At 46.9% G+C, this 14173-nt stretch overlaps 1 protein-coding gene across 3 annotated transcripts in view; it reads right to left on the bottom strand.

The window, feature by feature from the left end:
• CUNH1orf21 (chromosome unknown C1orf21 homolog) overlaps nt 1-14173 on the bottom strand; it is a 113847-nt gene extending 99674 nt beyond the window's left edge. Inside the window, exon 1 of one of the 3 annotated variants that reach the window (XM_027704483.1) lies at nt 14091-14173. The gene's annotated coding sequence lies outside the window, so the exon portion shown is untranslated. Of the gene's footprint in view, nt 1-11112; nt 11355-14090 lie in introns of those variants that run through there. The other 2 variants (XM_027704484.1, XM_027704485.1) reach the window with 2 other exon arrangements.

The following is a 14173-nucleotide window of genomic DNA, read 5'->3' as shown; positions in this document are numbered from 1 at the left end:
TGCTGGCAAAGAGGAAGCTCCATAGTAAATCATTTTAATTCTTAAGTGAAGTTAACCAAGGAATTTCTTAAGAACTTCTTAGAAACTCTTCAAAATGTTAAGCCAATAAAGAGGACCCCGACAGAACAGCTGTCTGTTGCCTAAGACTTTGCAGATACCGCACACACGAACTTTCCCTCTCAAGACCAGCACTAAAGCATTTCTTCCTGGATACAGAGCCCTACTGCAGCAGGCACAGTGCTCCATTACCTCTGCTGGCCTACAAGCCAGCTCCTGTCCTTTGGTGTCCTGCCAGGACTTCTCCTGTCAAATATGCTGTGTGCCAACACAAGCGGCAACACGAAACCCCGCGGAAATTCGTGCTGGTTTGGCTCTCGCAGGTCACTGCGTAACACGAGACAGCACGGGTGGTGGACACAGAACACAAACACAAACAAGCCTCCATGCACAAAGCAGGACCTTTAACCAGGAGAAGCTACTGGAATCAGGAGTCACTGTATTCCCACAGCTGGTGCTGGCGGGGTCGGATGCTGTCCCCTTTCCCAACACTGTGTCCGTGCCATGATGAGACTGTGATTTCTGCCCTCAAGCCTCATCCCAGGTTCAAGAAGTGAAGGTTCATCCGTAAAACTTCATCCATAGCCTTAGTCCTCCCCCCAAAACACACAACCAATTAGCTATATTTAAGGTGTCATAGTGAAATGGATTTTAATCAAATACAATTTCTTTTTTTTCCTCTTGCTGTTGCTTTGCTTTTTATGTACTTACCTGCTTGTCTGGCTTGCAACCAAATACCAGAATACAAACCAGCACAGCTGAGAACTGGGCAGCTAACACAAGTGGTGATTATTATGCCATAACACCAGTTATCTAAGTGCTTTGTGGTAGAAAGAGACATGGGTTAGGGGACAAACAAGGGGTACAGCCAGAGATCAGAATAAATACTGCTCTAAAGTGAAGTACTGACATATCCACCTGGAATAGATGACAGGATTATCATTAAAGCACACTAAAACAAAATCACTGCAGTTCACAACTGGAATATTTACAAGCTTTTTGGCTGATCTTAAATATTTCAGAGTTGTAGGAAAACCCTAACTGGAGACTTCTTTCTTTCCTCTTCTGCCTTGCCCATAGCTTGTGCTGCTGCTCAGCATGGTTCAAGTGATGAATCTCCTCACTGAATCCAGCCCAACTATATGTCACCCATTAAAAGAGAAGGGTGCACAAAGAGGAAAAGCAACACAAAGCCCAACACCCTCCATCACAGCCTACAGATATCAGCTCTGGCCCTCAGCTCTCACTCAGAAAGCTTTTATTCATAGTACACACCATATGAAGACCAGGAGGAGGAAGCATTTGATCATTTTTGCCCCTCTGACCACCCATCTTGAGATAGCAATGCAAAGCACACGTGTGCCCTTACACAACTTCTTTTTCACCAGCAAGTGCCTTTTGGGTTTGTTAGTCCATGTCTCATTTTCTCCTGTTCATGTTTCCAGCCTCGTGCCATCAGCCGTTTAGCTCTTCCCATTTCATCTCCAGCCCTCCACCTTGCCACCTCTCTGTTCAATACACTCAAGAACATACTGCTCCCACTTCCCAGGTCATTCTTCTTCTTCTTGATACCAGCTCTGGATGGTGACCACCAACATACAACACGCCCAGGCCCTGCTCCTACCCTAAACTGAAAAGAATCAGCCAACATGGAATTCTGACAGCCAGGATGCACAGGGCTTGGAGCAACCTGGCCAAGTGGAAGGTGTCCCTTTTCATGGCAGGGGGGTTGGAATGAAATGAGCTTTGAGATCCCTTCCAACCCAAACCATCCTATGATTCTATGAACACCTCCTTTGCCAGGCATCATGGTGGCCAACTATTATTCTGAACTTCTTTTTCAACACTGATTTTCAGCCCGTGCTAAACCCAAGGTGTCTGCAACCTCCAGTCTCTATGAGGTAGGTAGGGACTGTAGGAAGGGATGGGGGGAGTTGAATATGGGAGACAACCAAAAGCCAGGTGTGCAGGGGAGCCATACATCTTCTAAAGAGGACAACCACAAAGACGGGTTATCAGCTTATTTTCTCCTTCCTCACATCTGTGATCATAGTAATGCAAAGCCACAAGAATCCTTCTTCTACAGCATTTAACAGTATTAAAAACCACTGTGCCTCTAAACTTTCAGAAGCTAAATCCTAGACTTTCTAGCTCAACAGCAAAATTCTCTGTGACCTCAGCAGTACCCAGTGTCAGCCCCAGCACACTGAACACAAGTGCAAACATGGGCTAACCTAAGCTGTGCTGATATTTACATAAATTTCCCTATATGTAAACAAATTAACATAGTCACAATATTTGATTGTACTTCTGTCTTCCATGACCAGTGAGTCAGAACTGCTGTTTACAGTTATTAGCAACACAACCCTGCAGTCAATCAGCACTGTCTTCACCCTGCGGAGGCAGCTGAAGCTCCAAAAAACCATCAGGAAATTGGGATGCACACCCCAGCTCCAGGACTGAACTGGGAGCATTAATACTTGTCACAGGCTGCAATAGGAAATACTCCTCTTCAGAACTCTGAACTTAAAAATAGTATTTGAAAAGCAAATCTGTTATAAGAACAGAATTAAGCTACCAAGCTTCCAGTTGATCAAAGGATTTCTAATCCAGATTTCACTGTTGAAAAAAAAACAAAACAAACGACAAAAAACAAACCACCAAAAACAGTTCAAAGCTGAGAAAAGGCATCTGTTTTTTCTTTCCTGATAGCAAGGCACAGATTGAGCTCAGAGTTCCACCACAAAGACATCGTCGCAGCTGCAAAGAGCCTGGATGGGCAACTCCAGTTGCAGCAGCTCCACAGCTCCTTGGGAAAAGGTATCCCAGCTCCCATCCCAGTGCACCATTCATGATCCCATGCCCTTTTTCTCTTACTCCAGCAATATCTGGAACCATGCATGTTTTTTCCTCCTTATCACATGCTTTGAAGCCATTTTTCTGGTGCAAGCTTGTTCTCTTTTTCCCAAAATTCCCTAAAACTTTCCCTGCAGGCACTCAGGGAGTGTAGAGTAGCCTTTCCAGTAGAGATCTATAACAAAGCAGCAAACAGGACAGAAACCAGGGGAACTGCCAAGGACAGATACACCAAGGGTTCACTCCTACATCTCCAGGTAAGCACAACGAACAACTTCAAGTCTGAGGTGCCGCACCTTAGACTGCTGTAATTTCCATCAGGTTTAAACTCTGTCCTAGAGTACCCCCGGTGACTAACCCAACACTTGAACCTACTAGACCTGGTGGCTAATGACCAGGTAGGAATGATGAACTAGAAACCGGAGAGCCAGCCTGCCATCCCTGCCACCAAGAGGCATAGGCTACCTCGAGGGCGAAAATCACTCCCACCTTCTGTTTTCCATCTCTTCTTGGACATTCAAATGGAGATACAAAACCAGTCCTGTGGTCTGATGATACAGAAAGGTCCCTGCATCTCCTCCAACACTTTATTTTCCCCTCAGTACTGAGACCAGGTCAGCATTCCCACAGGCAGCACCTCAGCTCAGTTTGCACTTGGAAGAGATCTTACGGATACGGAGCCTAACTCACAGAGTTTGACTTCACTGCCACAGAAGCAGCAGACTGAAGCTCACATGCTACTTTAATTTTTACACCCAGCCACGGTCAGTATTTTGAAAGCAATAAGCTGTTTCAATACAAAACACAACTCAGGCACGTTCATGAGCTGTTGTGGGAGCTGGCAGCCGATAAGGAACGGAAAATTATACACAAGGAAGAGACAAATGGGAAATTGAACACCTAAAAAAGCAGAGAGGTCACCAATTTACTCGTTAAAGGAATCCATCAGTAAACAGGACAGTGCAATTCCCCAGGGAGCAGCCATAAAAGAGAAATCAAGAAGTCTTCAGGGCCGCCTCCATTTTTACTTATGGTTTTTATTCCTGAGGATATTCAGTCCCAACCAAGATCAAAAGTGGAGTTGATCTCACATGCTCAGAAAGCCCACAGATTTTGGGGGAATAATTTCCTCGGCATGGTTAATTCACCTGGGATCTTCTGTCTCACCTCTGCCTCTGACAAGGGTTGACAAAGGCTGGCGAGACATCACCTTGGGAAGCACCTAACACTGATTATGGCCAACAGCAGCCTGTTTGTGCCTTTTCAAAGCATACCTCGATGCAAAAATGCCCCAGAAAAGAGAGCTGTTTATTCTGCATTTGGCTTGAGGCAAAAAATAATACAGGAACACAATTACCCTGGTATTTACTCTCCACTAAAAAGATAAGGGCTCCTACAACAAGAAAGAGCAAGTGGGTTTTTCATGTGCTTTCCCAGGATAGCAGCAGCTCTTGGGAAAGCAGAGTGGAAGAGAAGCAAGAAGGTATTGCCATCAGGATGCTATTCTCCATCACAGTCCTTTGACAATGGTAGGATCATTCCTGTATTTGAAAGAAAGTGCTTTATTTCAAAATCAGGTGTTTAGACTGGTGGGTTTTGTATTTTGGGGTTTCTTTTGGAGGGCAGGCGGCAAAAGCCAGCAGTTAAACAACTAATTCCCTTACTCCTCACAACAGGAGCAAAGAAATCCCTCCTCATGCACCGAAGCCAACATAAACCCCAGAAAAACAAAGTCCTTGACCCATCACGCTTAATGAATGTTCTCAGTGAACTTCACCTCGTTCTTTGTAGCCTCCTCTTGTCCTGTGCCGCTGCCCAACCTGTTCTGCCTACGAAGGAAGGCCAGGGCAGGGCCTGGAAGGGTTTGGAGCAGTTTTTCACCCGGCAGCAACATCGCTATGTGCTGATTCTGCCACATTCACTATTGATTCAACCTCAGCACCCTCGGAAGACCAAAGCCCCGGGGCTCTGCCCGGCCGCTCTCCCCCGACTCCCGAGGAAGGCCGCCCGAATGGCGAGGCTGGCAAGGGCAGGCCGTGCTGGCGGGGGTGCCTGGCCGGCAGCCAGGGCCGGGGGAGGGAAGGCGAGGGCTCTGCTGGGCAGTGCTGGGAGGGAAGGGCGCGGGGAGGGCCCGGGCGGGCAGGGCTGGGGCGGCACATCCTCCTCCAGCCCCGCCGGGGCGGCTGAATCAGCGCGGGCCATCCTATTGCTATTGCTGCTGACACAGAGCCGCGGCAAATCACCACCTCTCCGGAGCCACGAGGAAGTTGCAGGGGTGACTGAGTCATCCTCCATCCTGACGCCACTCCAGGAGCGGAGCCACGTACATCCCCCGGCTTTGGGCTGTGCCCGTGGCCCAAAAATAGCTTCTAAAGCCAAATCCTGCAGTCATCACTCAAAGCTGAAACGCTTTTATTTACACTCAGCAAGAACCCATGTATGTTTTCAACAATGCTAAGGGTAACCGGTGCTTAAATTATTTGCCTAGCAAAGGAGTTTATTTAACTACAAGAATTACACCAAGTATGCAATGTTTTCTGACCCACATAGAAGCCAATAATTTGCATTTTATGGAACCACTTTGCATAGACGACCCATCTTAATGGCCAACAACTTGCTGTACAAAAATTAATAATTGAAAAGCAACTCGTCAGCACTGTTATTTGTGTTACAGGTAACTCACAAACCTCATTAAATTGTGGTATTAAATTTCTAACGACCTTCTAGAAAGCTGCTCACTCCAAGACTCTTTTTTTTAAGGCATGAGTTCTCAGAATGCCAAGCAATTGCGGAGAAAGTATGTGACAGCTACCCAGAGTGGGAGAGGCCAGGCAAAAACCCTGTCAGAAAGATGTCAGCCTGATCCCCCTTTGGCTGAAGAAGTGACTTTGACTTCATGAATTCCCCCTCTCTCCAGCCAGTCACTTGACCGAGCTTCTCTCACAAATTTCTGCCTTAATGCCAGATTAATCCTACTTCATCCAGTCCCCAGACATCTAAGAAGCTCCAGCTCTTTTTCTCTCAAATCATTGGCTTTTAAACTATTTCTGTTGCAGCACCCAAGCACTTGCTGTGGATGAAAAAAGGCTCAAAGACTAGCACAGAAGTGTAATGGCAAACAAAAATTACATTGCAAAGCCTGGGATTTTCACAGTCTTAGGGAAATTAGGTCCCCTGAATCCCAGGGCAACTTAGAGAAGAGTCGAGTGCATAATTTTCCATTATGCTTGTAAAAAAATCCCCAAATAAACATACAACTAAACGCAGCTTCACAAGGCTGAGCATTTATTATTCTCCTAAAATGCTGTTACTAAGCCTGAGGCCTCTTATCCCATGTCTTAATGTTTTATTTTTTAGAAAACAGCCTCTCTCTTGCCAAAACATCCAAGAGTGGTAGTTATAGGAAAATCCACCTCAGAGTGCTGTCTTGGGGAAGAACAACAAACCGACCCCATATTCCGGGCTCACGCCCACCCCGACCCGCCCGTCGGTGCTGCCTCGCCCCGTCCCGCTGAAGGGCCCGTCTGTGTTGGGGTGACAGTCCCTGCTCACTGCTGAAGGGCCCGTCTGTGTTGGGGTGACAGTCCCTGCTCACTGCTGAAGGGCCCGTCTGTGTTGGGGTGACAGTCCCTGCTCACTGCTGACGTCTTTGCTCGGGGCTGTGCCGCGCTCTCCCGTACACAATCTGCTCCAGAACATGCACGCTGGCTGCTGCAAGTTTCAAAAGCTTGCCTGGCGTATTTCTGCAGACTGAAACGGGAGGATTTGGGGCAGCCAGGGGCTGGTTCATCTCGCCGTGAACGCCCGTGGGTGTCATTCACGCAGCTCTTCCAAACAAAACATTTTCACCGCGATAGCAAAGGCAAACTTCCCCAAACCCAATCTGTTTCGTGGTTAATTAGTATCCTCTGCTGCAACCTTGGAGACAAAAGAAAGAAGCGCTCCCCTCCTCCCACGAGCATCAGGACTTTTTAATCTCAAAGATACACCTTATCTGACGCGTCCAAAGCAGAACAGATACAGCTCCCTCTTATTATTTTCTTAAACGGAACAAAACCAACAGAAATTATGTCAGGAGCTTGTTCATTGGGAGGTTTTGATTTTCATTTCAGTAGTACTGGCTGATAAGACTCCCACACCTGAAAATCAGGGAGTAATTCAAAAACATAAATCATAAGAAAAAACGATTATATCCATTAGAACTTTGAGTGGTAAAAATAATAGAGACAGTATTAGAAAGTTCTGGTTGGCTTTTCTTTCACCCACTAATAAAACAAGTCCCTGGAGTACTCATAGGAGTTTCTCCTCTTTGCATTTCTGTGGCAGGCGAAGGGGAGAGCCAGATCTGCTCCCCTGGATTCAGTCCGGCTTATTCAGCAGCTTCAGCTCTGCTATTTCAGATTCCTGCAAAAATAAAGGCTCAGAAGAGAAAGCTGAGCCCCTGGGCATCCACCAGACCGCAGCTACTGCGCGTCCGTAAGAGGCACAGCGGCGCTGGAAGGGAAGGAGCAGTACCCTGTCCTTCAGCATCACATGGCTGGCCACGCTCAGCAGCCCAAACCACAGCTTTGAACATCCCACTTCAGAGGACGCCCTGATGCCCAGGGCGGCTTCCCAGGGACGGAGCGCTGGGCAAATCCATCGGCAACAAAAGCCCAAACTCCTGCACATTCTGCCGGTACGTTTACTGCACGTCAGCTGTGCTCCCTTCGAGATGCAGCTGGGATGAGCAGGCCTGTAGACAAAATTAAGGGGCAGGATCCAAACTGGCTATTGCCAGATCAGAGAAACATCTTAGTCATCCCTCAAAGTTGAAGCTGAAATGGGCTTACAGCCCATTACCAGCCCTTAAAAAGACACCATTTGTTTTGGTTTACAAGCCAATTCTTCCCTCAGACTGTTTTCCACTGGAGATGTGCAAATATCCAATATTCAGAGCTTTACTGAATAGCAATTTAAAAGGAGTTCTCCAAACACAAAGGCAAACTTCAACAAGCCTGCTTCCCCAGGAACAGCACACCAACATCACAAACCTGCAAAGGGCACAGAAAATGGTGCTGCCACCCTAAGAAAGGGAACGAGAGCAAGCTGTTCCTTGCTCTGTCTTCCTGCAAAAACAATCTCCCTGCCCAATATCCAGAATTGCACAGGCTCCACAAATCTAATTACCCACGACTCCAAAATGCAGAGCTCTGTCTGCCAAACATATAAAAACATTAAAGTTGTTTTGCTTTTATTAATAAAATCTCAGGATGGGATGAGATAAAAATCCTAAGGAGGAAAGTCTAAGAGGTAAGTCCCTCCCCCTCCCCGAATAAAGAGCTGTCTTTGTGTGGATAAACTGGGCAACCTGGATAAACTTCTCCTTGTTTATTATAAAAGCACAAGTTCACCAAGGTCCTTTTATGTCCTGATGTATGAAATGATTCCAGCTACGTATCGTTTCACAGAGTCAAAGGGGTGAGGCTACGTATGGTATTTATAGATACGTTCAGGGCCAGAATTTTGGTTAGCAACAACATAGTTACGGCCTCGACACCTAACACACGCTTTTGGGAAAATGCCCACCTGTATATATAGATCCTGGAATATTTTCCCTATTAAATACATATTTCAAGTGAACTTGCTTTTTATCTTCGGCCAAACTTGATGGATAAAGTCTGTTCTTTTCTGTTACAAATACAGAGACAAGGAAAACAAACTTTCAAAGTAAGGAAAAACCCTGATGCCATCCTGATGCTTTCAGACATGTTCACTGCTTTGGGGTTATTTTTAATTATCAATAACACTCCATTCTCAAAAACGGGACCTCAGTTTTACTAAGCACACGCCACACATTAAGAGATTAATCCTTGCAAACAACTCAAACCACAGAAAACAGTGCTCTACAAAAAACCCAGAAAGAATAGTTTTCCTTTATTCAGATAAAAAATTAGGGGCTCACAATGGTTTAAAAATCTGTTTCTCCAAACCTCTAATCCAGAGCCCTGCCTAAAGGCTGTTCAGGACTGGACCAATACAATACTCCAGTTAAATCATTTGGCACTGGCATCTCTTCACTCCAGAATTACCCTCCTTTGAAGCAAGTGACAGCAGACACACAGGCAAGGGATGCTGCTGGATTAACGCTGTTGCAGAGATCTTATCCATATGCATATACTGCTTTGTGTATAGCATCATTATGTAAGTGTCTCTATTTTTAAAACAAAAAGAAAACATTTGTCTGGTCAGCCTCTACTAATATCCCACCCATAAACCAGTAAGCTGAAATTCCACCCACTTTAATCATAAGTTTACAGGCTTACGGGTGGAATAACAATAGAAATGACAAGACTAAGATTTTCTGTTTGCTTTAAAAACATGAAAATTCTACCCATTTTTATCAGCGGGATTTCAGAAGCTGCCACAATAAGAGCACTGGAACAGGCTCTCCAGGGAAGTGGTCACAGCCTCAAGCCTGCCAGAGTTTAAGGAGCATTTGGAAAATGCTCCCAGGAATGATGGGATTGTCGGGGTGTCCTGTGCAGGGCCAGGAGTTGGACATGATAATCCTGGTGGGTGTCTTCCAATTTAGGATATTCTATGATTCTATGATTCCAGTAATAAATTAGCAACCTTTGAAGGGCTTTTTTTAACACACCAAACACAACTGCCATCACCACCAGTACAGTACAACACTGCCTGTGACCCAGAGGGCTCCTGTAACCCAGACAGACCCCTGGATCACCAGGACAAAAACAAATACTGTAGGTCAATTCACAGGCAAAGGATGCTGCTTCCCTGCCACATGAAGGAAAAGAGGAATTTAAACCACAACTTTGTTAACACCCATCTATTCCTGAAATGGTCGAGGATGGCCTGGTGGAAGCCAACCTACAGAACAATTCAGGGATTCAGTCACTGTTTTCACTTAATTGGAATCTGTGTTTCTTAACTTCTAACTCTTAAATAGAGTTCTTAAATTCTGTTCTACGCATCCTTCCACATTCCCTGAAATGTTGCACCAGGCTCCTTGCAAAATTTTACTTCAGGAAATCTTCAAACAGCATTGGTGAAGTTGCTCCTTGGCAAGTGGGAACCCTTTTGTCGTCTGAGTCGCTCCGAATCAAGATTTACCACAACGTGTGTGCAGGATGAACAGCTGCAGAAATCACATAATTTCTTCTATTTTAACATTTTTTTGCATGCAATCACTTAAATATGACAGCCATAATGGTACCTATTTATGAAAGGTGACTGTAAATGAGGCTGGAAGCCCGCCTGACTGCAAACATATAGCAGTTATCTCTATATATGTTCTAAGATCTGTTAACATCCCCATATATAGTCTGTTTCTGTGTGAAAATCTAAAAAGAAAGATATTCTTCCACAATTCAGATAAAATCACAGGCACTTGAAATGGCAAGCTGTAAAATGAATCAAATCAAATCCTTTTCAGACTGCACAATTATACCAGAAGTTCACCAACACAGGAGGCTGTGAACACTAAAGCCATAAAGTTTTTCAAAACAAATTAAGACATTTTTAAGAGAAGACAATCCATCAGCAGCTATTAAACACAACGGCCTCACTGGAACTGCCAGCCCAAAGATTTCCTAGAGTAATGACCACTGGAAGGGTTTACCAGCAGGACAACTCTGGAGTTACAGTTTTCCTATGAACCAGAAAGTGGCCCCAACATTAAAGCTACTGAGCTAGACACTTCTCTAGTCCAGCCAAGAATAACTGTTCTTACTCCATTCACAAAATTGAAGGTGACAAGATCCCAACCTGTTAATAAATTAGAGCTGAAGTAAACTAATACCAGTAATAGCCTTAACATTACTGAGTGCATATCACATCCCACACCGCCTCCTCTGAACATCCAACAATAACAGAGCCTTAACAATATTCCCCAAAATCGCTCTCTTAGATTCCAGTGTACCCTAAATGTGCTTGTGTACATTTAATCCAAATATGTTATACAGCACACACAGCAGCCAGTAGCACAGTGAGAGACATTTGCAAGTGCCTGTGAAATCCCTTTGCAGTTAGATGTTTGCTTATATAGAATTAAACACGGTCAGCAAGGAAATAAGTAATAATAATAATAATATTAATAAACCCTTTCCGGAGTATTTTTGAATGTGTATCCAAAATGTAGTCCTGTTCCATCATCTGCTGAAGGATGGAAAAGCAGCATCCTTAAGGATATCTTACCTTTTCCTGAATGAGAGGAAGGTTGGAAGGGCTCGGGCTCCACACCAACATGAAGGCCCCCGAAAAACTGACTGCAGGAGTCGTTTATTCCTCCTTTCTCCCAAACACTCGATGCCACCACATACAGTATTTTTAGAGCAAGGTCCACCTTCCAGAGCACCAGAGCCCACACCAGAGCACCGTGGTACAACCACAGAGCGGGGTCTGAGCGTGCACAGACACGGAGAGGTCCCTGCTGACAAACACCTCCCTCTCCTCCCCGCACTCTGGCTACTTCCCCATCTCAGGCTTCCACCTTCCCCTTTCAGCTCTTATCTCTCCCAGCAGGGTCTCACCTCTGGTACAGCAGGGATGCCTACACACGTCATTGCCTCCTCTCTGAGCACGTTCAGGGAGACAAGCCTCAAAAACCCCTCCTGCAGCACTGCTGCTCCCACGACAACGAGGGTAAACCGCCAACTAATAATGGACCGGTTGAGGGGCTGCCAGCTTCAGCAAATGTGGCTGGAATTGTATTTTTTTTTTAATTTAGAAAGCTTCCAGTTGAGCACTGGGTCATCTTCCTTGACCCAACACCTGGACTGCAACAGCACAAAGCCTGCACAGCACCCCGGGCACCCCAGGCTGCGCACAAAGATGTTCACCCAGGCCTTTGCTTGTCAACTAAATGAAGCTGAAAGTAAGTTTGCCCATGCGTGCAAGAAGCACCTAAGGCACTGCAGAAGCTCCTGGAGCACAGACAATCGATAGTAAGTACATTATGATCCCAAGGAGTTTACTAAAAACTTATTTAGTACGTTACTGTGTCCACTCATTGTGTTTTCGTCCAATATTTGCAATACGCCGACTGCAGCAGCTCTGCCCGATGTAAACAATCGCCCTAATCCACGCTGTTGTATGGATTGTATTTACCCAAAGCTGAACGATCATTTCAACCTTTGTTAATCTGATTGCATAACAAACCACAGCAGCCTTAAATAACCAAGCTGCTCTCTCCAGCACGGGTTAGTTGAAATCAGTCATTTCAGCACCCCGCTTCTTTTAAAAAACAAAACAAACAAGATCATGGAGAAAGCAGAAGATAAAAGCACCTGGCAGATCATGGAGAAATAAGAAAATGAAAGCACCTGGTCACCGCTTTCAGAGCCAACTCCCGTACACATCACAGCGTGCAGATGCCATGTAGTAACTTCACACCTGGTGTAGGCTGCGAGCACAAGGTAAAGCAAAACGTTTTCAACCCCTGAACAATATTGTGCAATCGAAGCACATTCTGCTGGATCTTATTCACAGCCCCAGCGCAGGCTCGTAAGCAAACTATACAGCGTGGATTTTCAAAACAAGTAATTGCACGTATATAAACAAAGGCTGTAATTGACATGGCAGATCCTATAAAAGCTTATCTAGCTCATGACGTCACACCCATAAATTACAACCTAAAGCACCAGTGCCAAACTGCTCCCGCCCTCCCACCCCAAAATGACGGTGATTAATATCAAACCCTGCTCGTCCGTGCCTGCGCCTCTTGGGAATAAACACACACGAAGTACCTCCCGAGACAGAGTAGTATTTAAAGATTCTTCAGACAATGAGAAGATTTATAATTGTTATTGCATTGCATCATCACAAAGCCTTAAACAAATCAAGCTACCTCATCATACGACGCCTAAGATAATATAAGGTTCGACAACATCAAGCAGTATCGGTGCACTCCACTTGTCCCAAATGGCAAACAGCCCCAGCCCCCCATGCACAGGGATCTCCAGAAACGAGGAGCCTTAGTGCTATTATCAAACAGCAAGTTAGAGAGGCAAAACCAAAACACACAGATTTCTTTCAACAGACTCGGGACCGGAATGTTTCCATTGAAATCCAACCAACCAGGGCATGGGGAACGTGAAGGGCAGGCAAATGGGAAACTGAATTCAGCATTTCTCAGTCTTAGTTCGCCGGTCCATGAGCAGGTTGGGAGAAATCATGGTGGTATCGGGAGCTAATATGAAACTACCTATTGATGACAGCCACCTTTCCACAGCACGCAACAGAATCCCTCGTCGGGAATGAGAGGAGGCTGCCCATGGAGGCTGCCTCCCCGCAGAACTTGCAGACAAGATGGGCAGCAGCAAACGACTCTCTAACCACCACACTCCTGAATACCTTTGTAAGGGAAAGCAAGCCAAGTATCTCTGCTCCAGGCATAAATATCTGCTCCTCCGAGGCCGCAGCTACCCACAAATAATTGCTAATTATCCCAGTGCCCCTCCGATCCGCCTGCGCCAGGGAACTACCCACACAGCAGGCCCTGCACCAGGGAAGAGAGAGGCTCCACCGAGCCTGTCCACGCCAGCTGGGTCTGTGCCGTCTCCATCACGCTCTGCCCGCACCGAATTCACCATTTCTGCGCGGTATTACCAATCTGACATCACGCCAGTGCAAGCACAGCCTGACATCTACAGTTAACTCGGCGATGGTGTAAGTGCCGCCCGGCTCGCAGGCGTTCCGTGTGGCAATACGCGGCTGCTGAACATCGGGAAAGAAGACAGATATATATAGAGATGTAGATACAGACAGCTACAGAGATCCATATATAAAGCCTGCCACAGAGCGGCTCGCAGGGACCAACCAGCCCGCTCCCCGCGGGGCGCAGCTCAGCCCCCCGCCCGCAGCGCGGCCCCCGCGCTGTGCCCGGCCCGGGGCTCCGGCCCGGGGGCTCCGCCGCCCCCCGCAGCCATTCCCGCACCGCCGGCGCCGCCCGCCGAACCCGCTCCGCGTACAAAGCCCGGCGGGCCATGAATAAAACATCGCCCCGAGGAGGCAGCGGGGTGGGGGGGGGGGTGGTCGGCATTGGGAGAAACTGGGGAAAGAATGGAAAGGCTGCGCGGGGACCCGGCGGCGGGAACGGCCCCGCGGGGTGGGGCGGGGGAGGCTCCCCCCGGACCCCGACCCGACCCGACCCGCCCGGCCCCCGGGGCTCTCACCTCGGCAGCCGCCGCTCGGAGCGGCTCCCCCGGGCTGTGGCGGGCGGGAGGCGCGGGGGACCGGCGGCTCCAACTCGGTGTGC

The sequence above is a fragment of the Neopelma chrysocephalum genome, unplaced genomic scaffold (genome assembly GCF_003984885.1).
Source record: "Neopelma chrysocephalum unplaced genomic scaffold, ASM398488v2 Primary Assembly neopelma1_281, whole genome shotgun sequence".
NCBI classification, from domain to species: Eukaryota; Metazoa; Chordata; class Aves; order Passeriformes; family Pipridae; genus Neopelma; species Neopelma chrysocephalum.
Note: the sequence above shows the minus strand (reverse complement) of the source record. Positions and strands in the feature narration are given on the sequence as shown.